Here is an 18,271-nt window from a genome sequence, read left to right as displayed (position 1 = left end):
CCAGCTCTACACCTTGTTATCTCAGATTCTCCAGCATCTGCAGTTCCTACTATCTCTATAGCTTCTTGATTATTCAATAGTGATACCCCTCCCCCAACTTTCCTTCCTATTGCCTGCAGTTTGCACTTTACCACAAATCTGATTGCCATTCTCACTATCTCATTCAGTGCTTTGCCAGATACTGACTTCAAGCAGAAGGATCTTCCTTGCCTTCAACTCAACTAAAACCAAGAGACCAAAACGTGGCCAAAATTCTGCCTCATGCTTTAAACTGTAACACAACAAGCGGAATGGACTCTCCCCGCAAGCACTGTGTAATCAAATCATGGGACCGCAATTATTTGTCAACTCCTGAAAGTTTAATTTCAATTAACAGCAAGGTTTTCAATTCACTTCAGTACAGCACAGGAACAGGCCCATCAGCCCACCAAGCCTGCGCCGATTCCAAATCCGTATTTAGACCCGTTACTTATTTCCCACGTGTTGTTTCTGTCCCTCTGTTAGCCTCCCATTCAGGTGTCTATCAAGGTAGTAGATCAAATCCTATAATTGACTGGAATATCTTCAAAAATATCTTGATTGGCCTAGTACCAAGGACAGTATTGCTGTTCCATCACTATTGTTATAAAGATAGCATTTTATGAATAAATTACTCATGGTTTTGTATTTACAACACCCCTGCATGCAAATTTTAGCTGGGAAACCTGTCACGTGCAGGTAGTGAAAGAAAAACATGCATTTGTACGGAGCCTTTCATCACTTCAGTATACTCCAAAGTACATTAGGTCAAACAGTTACTCAGAAGAAGTTTAGTTGCTGTTTTAACCTGGAAAGCAAAAGGAATCAAGTTGTGCAGAGGAAGTGCCTGCAACCAGCAAGTGACAAAAGGCCACATAAACTGCTCTTTGAGTTGTCGCTGAAGGGGAAATTACTGGCCATGGAAAGCAAAACATTGCCTTCAATGCAGTGCTAGTTTCTACAGGAGAGCAGATTGGGTCTCAGTTAAATATCTCAGCGAAACTCAGCAGCTCTGACACTGCAGTACTCGAACAGTAGTGCACTGGACTGTCAGCCTGGATCATACCGCTCAAATTCCAACAGTTGGACTCTGCTTTCATCGGGTTGGCCTCAAAAATGAATGTCCAACTTTAGCCAACATTTATGAAGAATTCTCAATCTTCTGATTGAAAAGCATTCTCACTATCACTGAGTTAAGGCTGATCATAGTAGTAGGTTTTTTCACGAAGACATGTAAGACCATAAGACCATAAGAACATAAAAAATAGGAACAGGCATAGGCCATTCAGCCCCTTGAGCATGCTGTACTATTCAATAGGATCATGGCTGATCCAACATTCCTCACGTCCACTTTCCTGCATTTTTCCCATAACTCTTGATTCCCGTAGTGATCAGGAATCCATCTCAGCCTTATATGTATACAAGGACAGTGCTTCCATATGATTTGGTCAGTCAAAAATCCTCAATTCTGAAAGGATTGCCCATGACCTTTCAGATGTTGGAAGTGGCCAGATGTCTACTCCAAGCATGCAATATTTCTGATAGATTCTGGCCAATTATTCAGGGTAATTATCTGTTCCTTGACAATCATAAATCTCAGCGCAGAAATGATCATGCAACAATGTGTGAACTTGCCAATTAGGCCTTCAAACTCAACAAAACCTTCCAAAGTCATTCCAAACCCACTCCAGCCAAAACACAAAATGCTTTCCGCAGCAAGGGTAGAACAAAAATCCAGAGAAAAGCAGTTGGCCCCAAGCAAAATTCAATCAATGCCAGGAATATTTTGAACAGCCATAGTTACATTATGCAATTCTCCAGCATATTCAGAATTGTACAATTCCCAAGTGGGAGCGGCAGTTTGTAAAGCAGTGGTCATGTATTCCACCAATGCCAAAAACAGGTATACTGATTTGATGTGAGTGCAATCAAGTACACCGCCTTTGGCAGTTTTCCCCTAATCTACATGGTTCAGAATTCCCTTGCCATCTGCCTCTTTTCACGTTTTGTAAATGTTGCTTATTTAATAGCCCCCAAAAGGTTCTCAGGGAAGCAATCTGTGCAGAAGTATCAGGTTTCATTAACTTGCTTCCATCTACCTCCCCTATTCTCTTCTAAATAATTAACACAGGCAGAAAAATACACACATTTGCATCTGCAAGATATGGCTTGTTATTAGGGTAAAGATTATGCGATGAGATTTTAAGCTAAAACCTTGTCTGTCCTTTCAGGGTGATTCCCATGATTCTAAATGAAGGTGACCAGATAACCAGGCAAAGCTTGATCCCTCAACAAACATCACAAAATCAATGGACCTGGCCATTTACATCACTGTGGCAATGTGATCTTACCGCATGCAAAGTGACTGCTGTGTTATAGCATTGGCTCCAAACTTGCTCCATTGCTTCTTTCCTTTCACAAATGCCAAGAAAGAAATGTTGAGTTTGGAGGCCAAGCCTAGGAATTCATTTGGGTTTGGTGCAATCAAATTAGTTGGAGTTCTCAAAGAGGACAATGTGGGCATTTAGTTAAAAGGACGAAAGACAAATCAAAATTCCATGGGTTGGAGTGATACAGGAACCTATGAAGGGAAATTACAGGCACTCAGGATATAGACAGGCGATGGCCTAGTGATATTAATGCTGGCCTGTTAATCCAGAGACCCAGGTAATGGCCGGGGGACCTGGGTTTGAATCCTGCCACAGCAGATGGTGGAATTTGAATTCAACAAAAATCTGGAATTAAGAATCTCATGATGATGATCATGAAACCATTGTCGATTGTTTGGGGGAAGGGTCCCATCTGGTTCACTAATGTCCTTCAACCATACATCAAGCTCAATCTTAAGAAAAATGGAAACTATACAGAAGAATATACTGAGCAAATGCATGTAGTCGTACCCATCCAAGCTGCCAAGCAGCATTTTGAAGTCAGCGACTGACCAGATTGGTATCTGAAGATTAGCACCAATCCCATATCCACCTCTCTCTGCCCCATTCAAATAACACTAGCCACTGAAATCCATGCAATACAGAAGGGAAGGAATTCTCACAACAGCGTCAGAAATCTCTGTTCTAAGTGTGATACAGAATTGTATCATCTGGGCCTTCAGCACCTGCAAGGAGCAGTGATTGTGATGGGGAAGAAGATTGTCAGCAGTAATTGGCATGGAAATCATCTTAGAAGCAACGTTAAAATCATTTAGCACATTTAACTTCGCAATAGCTGGCACCAAGCCATTACAGTTGACAGGGAAAATCTCCACTAATTTTTCCACAATCTTTCATTATTGGAATGATGGCCTACCATAACTTAGGTTACAACAGTCCTTTGGCTGACTGTGGGTCTGGGTGGGATGCACTTTGAAGGGTCAGCATGAGCTTGATGGGCTGAATGGCCTGCTTCCACACTGTAGGGTTTCAATAAAAGAAGACAAGGAGCAAGCCTGTGGGTATGTCAGGACTGGTGAGACCAGAGTCTGTCACTAGGTGCCCACTAAACTTACCTTTAACGAGGCTCATAATGAACCTAGAGATAGTAGGAACTGCCGATGCTGGAGAATCTGAGATATCAAGGTGTGGAGCTGGAGGAACACAGCAGGCCAGGCAGCATCAGAGGAGCAGGAAAGCTGACGTTTCAGGTCGGGACCCTTCTTCCGAAATGGGGGAGCGGAAGAGTGTTCTGAAATAAAAAGAGGGGGCGGGCAGTGATAGAAGGTAGATAGTGGAGCAGATAGGTGGGAGTGAAGGTGGACAGGTCAAGGAGGCAGGGATGAGGGGGGTGGCTGGTCTTGGGAACAGCACCTCATATTCCGCCTTGGACTGGAGGAACAGCACCTCATATTATGCCTTGGAAGCCTACACCCCAATGGTTTCAATGAGGACTTTACAAGCTTCAAAATCTCCCCACCCCTGACCTCATTCCAAGACCAGGCCCCCTTTCATCCCTGTCCATCTTCTCTCCACCTATCTGCTCCACTATCCACGTCCTATCACTGCCCCCACCTCTCTATTTATTACCGAGCCCCCTTCCCCCTCCCCCATTTCTGAAGAAGGGTCCAGACCCGAAACGTCAGCTTTCCTGCTCCTCTGATGCTGCCTGGCCTGCTGTGTTCATCCAGCTCCACACTGTGTTATCTCATAATGAACATAAATGTCTGCCCACCCTGGTGGTCTTTCTGGGCCACGAACCAATCCCCTTGAAACTGTTCACCACTGAGAAGGACATCTTGTATCTGACACGGCAGCCAGCTCTGGCATTTTCAAGGCCTCCCCACTCCTGGCTTCATAGATGAATGCTTTACAAGGCTACAAGAGTTACACGAATTGAAATTTCATCAAAGAGCTATATCACAAGAAAAGAAAATTCAAAAACTAACATGGGACAGAGAGACATAGAACATTGGCAGAAGAACAGAATACAGGTCTGCAGAAGTTACAAACTATTCAGACCTGAATCAAAAAAATAGAACCTATATATATATAGTATGTAACATATGTACAAAATACATACGTATTATATATGCACTGGAATGGGATAGCAAAAGACGAAAGATCATCTCAAATTTAGAAGGGATGAGTAAGAAGATGAGAAATGGCAATAGTCATATTCTAATGTACAGGTTATATGTGTGAGGGAGGTCATCAGGCATATGATGCATTCAGCAATGGAAATCAGACAGGTCTTTGTTAGTTTTGGCCACCTAGGCCATTATACTAAGGGACGAAGGTTTACATTTAGCCAAAAAAGATAAAACAGATTCTCCTCCTCCCCCACTCAGACAAAGGACTGCTATTGTTTTTAATCTCTTCTAAACAGCAGAGTATTCTAAATCAAACTAATTTCCTGATGTCTTATTCTCTCTTGTCAAATGTGAAATAAGTGTAAAATGTGTATTAAATTGGAAATGCACTGATTGAAGTCATTGTTAGTTTTTTTTTAAATGCTTTTTTGTTAATAAAGCTAGGCTCTCAGCAACCAATATTGGGTACAGTTTATTCTGATTATAGGAAGGTGATGGTTTTAATTTTAACTGTGACCAGCCACAGCAATGTTGGCCAGGATTCTGGTTGTGTCATATAGTTATGAGGCCCCATCCTGTCTCTGATTTACAACAAACAGCCAAGCCATTTAGAACAGAAGTGATGTATTCTATTTGCTCAGATTTACAGGCACAGCTAACCCGCACAAATTGGCCAGTTAGGAGTCATACAAAAGGATCCATGTTACCACGGTTACTAAGTAAACAGTCTCCAATCTACCTTGGCTGCACATGGAGGACTGATTGAGAACAATCTCCTGTAACTTGTTTGCCTTCGAGTAGCAGAGAACATGGACTAAATTTCAGATTCTGGGAGAATTGCATACCTGCGTGTGTTTATACTTATGGAAAAGACATTGCGTGCAAATTGAAGATTTACTTATATTCAATGCACATTTCTGGTTTTGGTAAAGGAAATGGCAATGACCAAGAACTAAGCTGATGATAGACGTTTGGGCAGTGATCATTTTGCAAGTTAGCTAACATATTAATTTTCACTTAGCCTGGAGATCATATTGCATTTACAGCACAGAAATGGCCAATTCAGTTTGCCTCTGTGTTAGCATTTATTCTCTGCACAAGACTTCTCCCAGTCTATTCCATCACATGCTATCAATATACTCCACTAATCCTTTGCTCCAGTGTTGTTGTTTAGTTTTCCTTAATTTTGGAAACTGCATTCAATTCTAGTTTCCCTGCTCTAGGAAAGATGTTGTTAAACTGAAACAGTACAGGAAAGATTTACAAGGACACTGCTGGGATTGCAGCATTTCAGCAATAGGGAGAGACTGAATAGGCAGGAGCTATTTCCCTGGAGCATCGGAGGGCGAGGGGTGACGTTATAGAGCTTTATAAAGTCACGGATAAGGTGAATAGCCAATAGCACAACTGTTTACAATCCTAACTCTATCTGGGATTATGCAGACTTGCAGAATCCACTGTTAGTTCTATACAGAATTGACGATTGCCTTCTGTAGGGTTCTTAAAAATTCAGCTCTTCTCTACTGCTGACCATGTTGTACATCTGAATATCTCATCACTCTACTCGCCACGTGATATATGAGCAGTGGAATCAGATCTGCATCGTTGTCAACCATGTTGTATGGCCAGGCCAACTCACTACACTGATACTCATTATGCTGCCATCATAATCTCCGAGCATAGGAAACTACAGGGCCAGCTTGTAGTATGTTACAGGGGAGGAGAAACCACTTTCTGGCCTAACTGGAAATGTCTCTTGTGCTTAGCAAAATATCATTTATTGCATGTTGACAACTGGTATAGGTTACATTGATATGTCAGACACTGCTACAGAGACTTTGTGGAGGATCAGATGATAGGTGTCCCTCCTCCAAAAGTCTAACCTATTCTGCCCAGAGTGAAGTAAACTGTGGGATTTACATATATTAATATATAATGTGTGTAATTATACACAGACCATTTACTGTAAGTTTGAATCATAGAAAAGAATGCCTACAGTGTGGAAACAGGCCATTCGGCCCAACTAGTCCACACCGCCCCTCCGAAGAGCATCCCACCCAGACCCATTCCCCTACCCCTGCATTTCTCTTGTTTAACCCATGTAAATCTACACATCCCTGGACACTACAGACAATTTAGTAAATAAAAAGTGAAACGAAAAGTCTCTCAGTCTCTGAGCATTTTCCTTAAATTTTAAAAACATGCTCCAGAGGTTTCAAACAAACCTGGAGACCTCATTATTGAACATGTTGGCTCACAAAACAATCTAAAATAAATAAAAGCTCATTAGTGGTGACACAGAACAATTCACTCTAAAAGCCAGACCTCAAAAACTGCTTTAAAAAAATCACTATGGCTACAAAAACACTTACAAGTTAATTATTAGTTTCAGATATATAGAAAATCACTGGGTACAAACTCAAAAAGTAGAAACCTAGGGAAGGCGATGGCCTAGTGGTATTATCACTGGACTGGTAATCTGGAGACCCAGATAACATTCTGCATGGCATGATGGCTCAGTGGTTAGCACTGCTGCCTCACAGTGCCAGGGACCCAGTTTGATTCCAGCCTCAGGCGATCATCTGTGTGGAGTTTACACATTCTCCCTGTGTCTGCTTGGGTTTCCTCTGGGTGGTCCGGTTTCCTCCCACAGTCCAAAGATGTGCAGGTTAGGTGGACTGGCCATTCTAAATTGCCCTTAGTATCCAGGGATGTGCACACTAGGTGGATTAGCCATGGGAAATACAGGATTACAGGGATAGGTTAGGGGGAGGTCAGTATGGGTCAGATGCTCAGTATGGACTCAATGGGCTGAAAGGCCTGCTTCCACACTGTAGGATTTCTATGAACATCAGCTGGGATTATAACATCGCCAGTCCACATAACATCATCATAGTGGATGGAGGTAGTCAGGACTCTCTTCATTATTAACCCGTTTGACCCTTTCAGACCCACAAGCAACAATAAATAAAACGGCAGGCTTCTCAATTCCACATCAGTTGTCTGCTCTGTCCATCTTGGACAGTCAATAAGCCTGAAACCTCCTTATAGTTTAACATCACTGACTGCATCCCTACTAAAACAATGCCCTGTTTGGCCGGCACATCTAATAATGAAATCAGTGTTTTGAGTTGAAAGTGTAGTTTCCTCTTCCGAATGCTGTAGCCTTTCCGTAAAGACTCCATCAGCTTTGGAGAACCCATGCCATACATAAATGTACAGAGAGATGGAAATAAATCAGAGAACTTTTGGTGGAAGGCGTAAATGTCACTGGCACTTCAAGATTGATGACTTCTAAGGTGCCATGACACTTCAAAGTTACATGGACAAGCTCAGTTGCATTCTTGGACCCAGAAATAAGGAAAACATACAGTTATGTAGCACCTCTCACTGCCTAGGGATTTCCAAAAACATCCCTACAGCCAAAGAGCTAATTTCACAGCCTCAAGACTTCCAAAACAGCCTTACAGCCAGAGGTCTAGGCCCGAAACGTCGGCCTTCATGCTCCTATGATGCTGCTTGGCCTGCTGTGTTCATCCAGCTCTACACCTTGTTATCTCAGATTTTCCAGGATCTACAGTTCCTACTATCTCTGATACAATTTTAACCCCACTGCAAAGCCTCTTCTAAGGATGCCTACCCTGAAGAAGTTACCCTCCTCCCTCTGGATTTTCTGATGAAGGGTCTAGGCCCGAAATGTCAGCCTTCCTGCTCCTATGATGCTGCTTGGCCTGCTGTGTTCATCCAGCTCTACACCTTGTTATCTACAGCCAGAGGACTACATTTCAAAAGTAGTCAGTCATTGTTGTAGTATAGGAAACACAACACCTACATTTCCACAGAGCAATCTTTTCCTTTGTGATACCAACTGAGGAATCAATGAGGCAAGGCACTTGGGACATTTACACTGCTGCTCTTCAAGAAAGTGTCATGAGGTCTATTATGTCAAACTGAGAGGGTGGGTAGGGCTTAGTTGATCATTTTATCCAAAAGACAGCACACTGACTACATTCCCTTTAATACTTCAATTCCAAAACAGACACAAGAAATACCAACTGGGTTATAAAAACCAAAAGAACTGTGGATGCTGGAAATCAGAAACAAAAACAGTAATTGAAATTTCATCAGTTCTGAGGAAGAGTCACCGGACGTGAAACATTAACTCGGATTTCACTCCACATATGCTGCCAGACCTGCTGAGCTTCTCCTGTTTTTTTTGTCACCAATTGTGTTATGGTTGACACTTATGGTTGAGGCATAGATAAGCCAACAGCTTTTCCCCATGGTAAGGGAGGGGTCTAAAACTAGAGGGCACAGGTTTTTAAGGATGAGAGGGGAAGAGATTCAAAAGGGTCAACAGGGGCAATATCTTTTCACTCAGAGGTTTGAGAGTGTCTGGAACAGGCTGCCAGAAGTACTAGTGGAAGCAAATACAATTTTGTCATTAAGTAGCATTTAGTCAGATACATAGGCAGGGTAGGTATGGAGGGATATGGACCAAACGCAGGCAAATGGGACTAGTTTAATTGCGAAAATTGGGTGGCATGGGCAAGTTGGGCCAAAGGGCCTGTTTCCATGCTGTAGACCTGTATGACTTCAATAGAAGAGACAAGGAAAAAAAAATGATGGAGCTATGACAAGCAGATAGAAATACACCAACGGGCAGGGAGATGTTAAACCTCAGTCTTTGCAAGCAAACAGACTCGTTCAATCTCAGATAATGGCGTTGTCATTCTGTCAGTTATCTAGTGTTACTTTATTGACTTCCCACGCAGAGCTCCAAAGTCACCTTAGCAACTTTACAAGGATAGTGAAGTCCATCTTGAAGGCTGAAAGTTTACTGGAACTGGAAATTAAACAACAATGTCACAAACATTTAAAAAAATGGCCACAAATCCCACGAAAGCTACTATATCGTTGAATTCACAATGCGCTAAGACCAAGTCTAGTTTGCTTTTCAAAGTCCAAGTGCAATTAAAAGTCAATTAGAAATGTTAAACTACGAAGAGATTACACATACGTTAATGAGACTCGCCCTGTTAAACAGGGAGATTGTGCAAAGGAAAGAATTTGCTTTTGCACAGCATCACTTCATGTCTTGTGGATCTTCCAATACACTTTAACACCAGTGGTTACTTTTAAACCACAATTGCCATTGTTATGTCGGCAAATTGTTTTCAATCACTGTGACACTATTGACAGATCATTTCATGTTCAAACATTCTCCATCCTAGGCCGTCACTGCACTAAAGAAATACTTCACCATGCCAACAATTCTCACCCACCAGATCATGAAAGGGTCTCTGTCTTCAACTGAAAAGCCCTGACTTCTCGAGACAAGTGGAGAATATGAATGAATGGGTCAACAAGGCAAGACAAAATTGGTCTGGGACACTTCCCTCCTAAAGACTGAGAATCACTGCAGTTCATATTTTACTAGAGAACTCCATTTACCTGATCATTTTTGCTTCATTTTAAATATCTTCCTGTATCTGATTTAAGTCGAATTCATCCCTCTTTCTTTCTCCAGGATCCCACACTCTGACTGTCCATAGCACTATCACCAGAGCATACACTTTAGCCAAATTGCAAAGCACCCTATATCCAAACTGCAATTTGTAGAAGGAAAAGATTATCAGCCTACACAATAAAATTGCCAAATCCGACAAAGACTCAGCCCATTATCGCATTGCTACCATTTTTTTGAAATACAACAGTGACGACAACCAAAGTTTTTAGTATCTGTAAAGTGTTTTGAATGCCCTATGGGTGTGAAAGACTTCTCTAAATGCAAGCTCTTCTTAACTATGAGAGACTTACAGCTGCGTGTGATTCTATGATATCAGCTGTTAACCTCACAGATTTCCAGGGGCAGTACAAAACCGAAGACAATGGCAGCTGGGGCTCATGTGGAAATTCCCATTTCACAGTCAGAAGGTTCCAGGTTCAAGTCTGACTGCAGAGATTCGGGAAAGGCTACACTGCCAGGTCTAACAACTTTCAGATGAAATGCTAAACTAATGCTGCGCCTACTCTCTCAAATGGATTTAAAAATCCTACAGCACTATTTGAGACCATCAAGGTCAAGTGCTGGAAGGTGGGATGAGTGTAGATGGGTCAGCACAGAATCGATGGGCCGAAGAGCCTCTTCTATGCGGTATGACCCCTTGACTCTCTGCCATTCTGGTGAGAGCAGCATTTAAAGTAACTTTTAAAAGGTATTTCCATTCATTGAGGACATGAATTTGAAGGATTATCGGGAAAGATTTGGGGTCTCGGACTAAATAGCTCACAGACATGATGGGCCAAATGGCCTCTTTTTGTGCTGTAAGAGTTTGTGGAAGGTTAACACAGTCGAGATCTATCATCTTCCTGGACCGAGACAGGAGGTCATGAATCTGACCTTGCCAGTCTAGCCCTAGGATGCTACCCAGGTCAGTGTCCTCTTTACCACATGGAAAAATGCCCAGCAGTACAGAAAGAGGGTCGATGACCTTCTCTGGTCCACCAGAGTCCACCTCACACTCATTCTGTCTCTGCTACTACATCCACCGAGACTCATAATCTGCTACTCTCACGATCACCTGCCACATCTTCCCTCACTCTCACGACCCCCAACCTCCCACACCATGTATGGTCTGTAGGTTGCCTACTCACTCAACTCTCATCTCTCCCTCTTTCCCCACCACCCCGCCACCTGCTCTAGCACTAACTGCCATTTTCAGCTCACTCAATCCTTCCCTTTATTGCAATACAGGAGGAAACAGCTCACAATAGGACCGAAACAGCCAGGAGGAGTGGTGAGGTTTCCATCATCCATCTCCTTACCTTCTATGGGAAATGATCTTGACACTGGCTGGATAGGACCAAGGCAGAGATGCCAAGACATCCATGTCTTGCCAACCAAGTAAGAAGCAAATGTTCATTGTAGCACAGCTCTCGAATTAACTACACTTACAGTGACTTCTTACCTGACACAACTTCTACCCTTGCTTACGAACCCTTGCTGGTGAATAAGAGGGTGACACCACTACACATCCCCTTACCCACCTCTGAGGAGCAGAGTCCAGACATTTCAGAGGAAGCACGGGCAAGGATGCCTCCTGTACCCTCACCAGCTCAGGCACCGATGCCTCTGTTAGGAGCACCAGCTGATGGGCACATTACTGCTACGTCTCTGCAGATGGCCAAGGAAGAAATGCCCCAGGCCTGCTGGCACCTGGCACCAGCTCAGCACCATGCAGGGGAGCACTCCAACATGTCAGCAATTAGGGACTGGATCAGCACACGCTTGCAGACACAGGAGTGGCAGACAGGTACGAGAGCAGCAATGATCACCACAGCACACTGGCTGAAGGATTACCGCAATGCTATGAGGACCCAGCTGTCTTAGGCATTCAATCATCTGGCTGCCTCTGTGTGGGCGGTTAGCAATGCCAAGGTGAGCCAGGTCCAGCATCCTCAGAGTCTGCTACACATACAAAAGGACCTGCAATCCATTGACCTGGCCATTGATGCTCAACATCAACAGCAAGGCAACAGTGATACAGGGGAACTTGACATCACTGCAAGTTCCACTTGCTTGCTCGGAGATATGGCAGTGCCAGTATGCATCTAACTGGTAACTACACACAGGGACCTCCCTGAACCCCGACCCCCCACCCCTGCCCGACAAGAAGATTTCTCTTGGGCCACTGCAGATGGCTCAGGCTATCTGCTTCCATCCTGCCTGCTACCCCTTCGACTTGTGGGAGCGCAGGTCTGGGAAGGTACGCCTGGCTCTGGGCAGAGCACACTCCGTATGTCTGGGCCCTCTAGACAATACACTGTCCACCCAAGGGTCCCAACTAGAACCTCAAGGTCAACAGACTACAGTGTAGGGCAAGATCCGTCCAGCCTAGTTGCAGAAGCAGGGGATGGTATTGAGGTGTACTGGGTGGGAAAGAAGGAACAAAATCTTTTGAGGGCACATTGGTGACACGAGTGACAGTTCATTGTTCATAATTGGTCATAATATACACACACTGTGCAATATAACCTGCTCAGTCGAGTCTCTGTGTAACTAAATCTGTAGCCGTCAGACAAAGGAAGCCACCAACCTTAATCTCTGGGTGAAGGTGTGGGGTGAGCTGTTGCTCTCCCCTGTGGAAGTAATGCGTATTTCGCAGATCCCTGGGACTCCAGCAACTGGGCCCCATCTCTGACTGCTATTACTTCACAGGTCATAACGCAGTTCAAATTGGATCCTGTACAAAATGGTCTGCAATAACGGGGGAGGGAGGTACATTGCACACAGTAGGATAACACATAAGGGTCACCAGTGGTTCCATGCGCCCTGCCTCTGTTTTCTCTCCAATGTATGGCTCTGTGGGTAATGCTGTCGCCCATTGATGGGCCTCACCTTGGTCCAACTTGAAGCCCCTTTCCTCACAGCGTGATACACAAACCCCACACCGTCCAGATACGGCCTCTGCTATTTTCATCGCTGTCGTGCCCTTGGGATTTATGGGACAACAGAAGGCAACAGCAATCACTCCTCAAACAGTTACCCAGGCACTGAACATCAGCTAAATTGCCCATGGTGTGCAGGGATATGCAGGTTAGGTAGGTTAGGGATAGGGTAATGGGGGGCTGGTCTGGGTAGGATGCTCTTCGGAGGGGCAGTGAAGACTCAATGGGCCTGCTTCCACACTGTAGGGATTCTATGATTCTATGAACTCCGATCCTACAACTCATCAGATGGGGCCACCAGACCCACAGGGCTGACGGTGACCGATTCCCCAGACTGTAGATGTACAGACCCCCTGACTGTGAGTACCTCGATGCGAACTCCTAACAATGGCCATGACCCTGAACTGATCTCAAAGGATGCCCCCCACTTCCTGCGCTGGAAGCCCCCCTGACTGATTGGATGGATTTTGGGGAGGGCTACTCCCCTTAGACCTTGAGACATGGCTGATTGCTTGTAGCATATATGCCATAAACGGCTGGCACATGGTCCAGGGGTGTGAGATTGATGTACCTTAGATGAAGGTGTCTGCCTGCTTGGCTGAAAAATGCTGAGACAAGCTGCATTCCTTTGTGTGTGCCCCTAAGAGGCAAATCAAGGCATAAGTACTGTGAGGGGTACTGCCTGAGGGGTCAACACGCTATAAGGGATGGCATGGCCAGGCAATGAAGGGATGCTTTGAAGATGCAGGTCGGTGCTAAGTGAGAGGGCACCAAGAGACCAACCCTGAAAGGCAGCCTAGTTTATTATAGGACCCTGTACCTGCACAAAAAGTGTCCTTACAGCAACATTTGGATAATAATTGCCCACGCACTCCAAAGTGTAGCATTGAGGAGCAGCAGCATTGAACCAGTGGATCTGAGATATGCCATGATGATGGCGTGGTGAGGCCGGCACATGTTGAATGTGCAGACATGGGGTGTGTGTGGCTGGTGCCCTGGGGCAGTTGTGCCAGGTGCCCAACATGGCGGTCTTAGGAGTAAGCAGTGAACTGCAGTCACCAGGTCCCCGCTTCGACTATCATGTTGGGAATTCTCAAAATCTAGTTTTGATCCACCCCATGGTACAATAGGGAGTTGCACATTAAATGAGGCAAGTGAATCTCATCTCAATGTTAACAACTCTGCTGGAAAAGGTCTTAGTAGACATTTCATGTGATTGTCCCAGATTTCCAGCTGTAGCCCACATCATCCAGGGCACTGTAAGATTCTGTTCTATGACTTTATGTATGGATAAGAGTGGTAAATCCTAAATCCACTTTAGAGATGCAAATTTGATTCACCTGGTACATAACTAAATAGGGTTTTTTTAAAGACTTGTCTCTGATGTTCACCATAGTCCAAAAGAAATTGTCTGGAAACTTGGAATATAGCTCATTGCCCTTGAAATGAGAAGTTTCACCTACCATCTTGTTCGCACTTCTTATTTCCAAGTATTTCAGCTTTTCAGGTGAATTTGCCATTTGCTTGAATGAGGCCAGTTGGATTCATTCATGGTTAGGAAATATTGAATTAAATTTCTCGCAACACTTTGGAACAAAATAAACCCAATACCTTCAATTCTAACAAGTCTGAGCTAAAGACGCCTGTGTTCAGACAAGGACTTTAATTTTGCTATTAAATGCTTAAATAAAGCTGTTATAGAGTCATAGTGTTGCACAGCATGGAAACACATTCTTGGGTCCAACTCATCCATGCCAACAAGATATCCTAAATTAATCTAGTCCCATTTGCCAGCATTTGGCCCATATCCCTCTAACCCCTTCCTATTCATGTACCCATCCAGATGCCTTGTAAATGTTGTAATCGTACCAGCCTCCACCACATTCTCTGGCAGCTCATTCCTTGCACAGATCAGAGCCCACACAGTACATTAATAGTGAACAACTTCTCCCACTTTACAAAGCCTTTCTCCTCCAGTGATGTTAGTATTACCAACCAAGGATGAAGATTGGGGAGAAGAGAGCAGTAAATTTGATTTTAATTTACTATGTATAACTTGCTTGTACCACAATAGCACAGGGATGTACCAAAAGCATCCAACTTTCAGTCCAGAACCAAATGTTGGGAGGTAATTAAAGAAATCAGGAGCAAAAGGTAATCATCACAAAGAATAAAATGTGCACTGACTTTTTAAAATGGGCAACATGTTACTTTTGCCAAATTAGAATTACAAAGGTGCTCCATTTTCTTTCATCTCAAAGGGTTTAAGTTCACTTTGTTTTTGTGACCTCATGTAATTAGCTCATCTAAATGCAAAGTGTAATTGCCAAATCCTGCAGACTCTGAAATTGGTTGCAACTATTCAATCTCAAGACTTGTTTATGCGAAGTTCCCTTTTGTGCAGTGACAGACACAGACATGGTTACACGTCAATACACAATGCTGACATTCTCTGCAGCACGTTTGTGTCTGTCACTGCACAATGGTGGAGAGTCAGACTCAAACACGGTTTTGTTTCAGTGGGTGATAAGACTGGCATATTGGAAAATAACTCAGGTCCACTCCAAAGTTGCCAAGTACATTAGTTTGCTCAGGTTTTAAAACATTCACTTCTGTCAGTAAATCCCTTACTTACTATTTGATTTTGAATAATGTTCATGTTTTCAGGAACAGGGGCTGTTTGCAAAAACATTTCTTTTATATGAAGCAAGTTGTTGTGATCTGAAATCCATTGCCTGAAAGAGTGGCCGACTCAATACATCTTTGAAAAAGGAAGGGAGAACAAAAATCTGGAAATGACATCGTAGAGAGAGCAAGCTAATGTTTCTTGTCTAGATGACTCTTCATCAGATCTGAGAAAGGAAATTGGACAAATACTTGAAGAGAAACAACATACTTTGGCTACAGAGTAAGAACAGGAGAGTCAAGTTACCATGGCCTTACCACATCATGGGGCGTCTCTCTCATTAAAGAGAGAGACACAACTGGTGGTGATCTAACCTGAGGGCCACCACACCTCAGGTGAAGCAGGAGGTTGAGGAGAATCCTTCATGGTAACCTTAGGCAGTGATGAGAATTGAACCCACACAGTTAGCATCACACACCAACCATCCAGCCCACTGAGCTAACCAGTGGGACAATTTGAATAGCTCATTTCAAAGAGACAGGACAAGAACCAAATGGTTCTTTCCTCTACTGTATCATTCTGTAATTCTAAACAGCTCCATTGGCATAAGACTAACAGTTCATCAGCATCTCACCCTTGGGACATACAATGGGAGCACATTGAACTGTTAACATTCACCATGTAAAGAACTTTGTCTTTTCATTTCAAAAGTTTTCTCACCATGGCACCATGACATGTTAAGATGATCTATGTATAAAACTGTCCTCTTAAGGGGTGGTGATGGCCTAGTGGTATTATCATTAGATTATTAATCCAGAACTCAGCTCATGTTCTGGGGGTTCAGGTTCAAACTTTGGAATGGCAGATGGTGGTGCTTGCATTCAATTTTTAAAATTCCTGGGATTAAGAATCTACCGATGATTGTCAGGGGAAAAACCCTGGCTCACTAATGTCCTTGATGGAAGGAAATCTGCCATTCACACCTAGTCTGGCCTACATGTGACTCTAGACCCACACCAATGTGATTGACTCTCAACTGTCCCCTGAAATAACCACTATGCTGTACTGCAGCAGTTCAAGAAGGCAGCTCATCACTGCCTTCTCAAGGACAACTAGAGACAGGCAATAAACGTTGCCCAGTCAGTATGAAAATACTGTATATAAAATTGGATATTTGCAAAATAGACTAGCCCCAGTAAAATGAATGAGGACCCAAAGAGATGTTCAAACAAGCAATGTAAAATTTTGGATTGAAGAAAGAAAATTTCAGTCTAGTGTCAAAGCAGGATTAGAGATATGCAGGCTTAAATAGCTTTCCTGCATGGATCTAAGCATTTTGCAACAATATACACAGATGATCTGCCTTGACCATTTCCTAATCTTATCCTTTTAAATATTGTCTGAGTTATATCTGGGGTTGGTTAGTTCAGTTGCAATGCATGTGTTCAATTCCCACACTGGCTGAGGTTACCATAAAAAGACTCTCCTTCTCAACCTCTCCCCTTGCCTAAGGAGTGGTGACCCTCAAGTTAAACCACCACCAGTCAGCTCTCCCTAATGAGTGTGTACAACAATGGCAACTTTTAATTTAAGTAATAGCCAATGAAGTACTTTTTTTTTAAAAAATCGCCATGTGGGAGATGGTGAAGTCAAGCCCAGTATGTCACAAACCTTCAGTCAATACTTTTAGAAACTGTACACAAACAAGCTATTGAAAATGGCTACTGCAAATCATGTGACCTTTGGTATTTTTGTTACAATCAGTACCAAGTCTCAGCTGAGTTCTCAACAAATATGGACATTCACGAGCATCGGAGAAATTCATGCAACTCTTTGCTTAAGGATGAGCCAAAGCAATGCAGAATTTTGGATCGGAGAAAGAACATTTCAGCCTAGTGTCAAAGCAGACTGCTCAACTCCCATGTTTCGTGATGAACAAAAGGAAAGATCAGAACTTTGACAGTGGCACTCAGAAATGAACAGCCCATCGTCTTAGTACATCGTGATGACTGACTGAAACAGTCCAAGGTATTAACCCCATAACAGAAGACGTGTAATTAATATGAACACTCTACCTTATTCAGAGAAAGAGACTGAAGTAGGGAATAACTGCAACCATGGTTTATTTGGCTGTTTAAAAGATCAGCTAGGAGATGTTTGAAGGTGGTTCCTCCTCAAGCTTCAGGAGCATCAGTGCAGCCAGACTGAGAGGCTGACTTGGAAACATATCGCAGAATATTAGGCAGCCAAGAATGCTTTCAGCCTTTTCATAATACCATGCGGAAGGAATCTAAGGTTGAAGGCTAACTGATCTATTGTTAATTATAACTGGGTACATCAAGTTCACTTGGGTAGCTTGACATTCTCCCTGAGAGATAGTAAGAACTGCAGATGCTAGAGTCAGAGACAACACAGTGTGGAGCTGGAGGAACACAGCAGGCCAGGCAGCATCAGAGGAGCAGGAAAGTTGACTTTTTGAGTCGGGACCCTTCTTCAGAAAAAGACGTTCTCTCTGCATCTGTGTGGAGTTTGCACATTCACCAGAGACTGGGATCAAACCCAAATCCCTGGCACTGTGAGGCAGCAGTGCTAACCACTGAGCCACCATGCCACCCTTATCATGGGCACATTTACACCTACCTGACAGTACAGGT

At 43.5% G+C, this 18,271-nt stretch overlaps 1 protein-coding gene across 2 annotated transcripts in view; it reads right to left on the bottom strand.

Annotated features, from left to right (window-relative positions):
- The window catches only part of LOC109932915 (usherin-like), a 76,849-nt gene that overhangs the window by 46,514 nt on the left and 12,064 nt on the right, over positions 1–18,271 (bottom strand). Inside the window, exon 1 of one of the 2 annotated variants that reach the window (XM_048613315.1) lies at positions 3,524–3,619. The exons of the other annotated variant lie outside the window; for it this stretch is intronic. The gene's annotated coding sequence lies outside the window, so the exon portion shown is untranslated. Of the gene's footprint in view, positions 1–3,523; positions 3,620–18,271 lie in introns of those variants that run through there. 2 annotated transcript variants of the gene reach the window in all.

Source organism: Rhincodon typus, chromosome 28 (genome assembly GCF_021869965.1).
Source record: "Rhincodon typus isolate 14 chromosome 28, sRhiTyp1.1, whole genome shotgun sequence".
NCBI lineage: Eukaryota > Metazoa > Chordata > Chondrichthyes > Orectolobiformes > Rhincodontidae > Rhincodon > Rhincodon typus.
The sequence above is the reverse complement of the archived record's forward strand: the minus strand, read 5'-3'. Positions and strand labels throughout refer to the sequence as shown.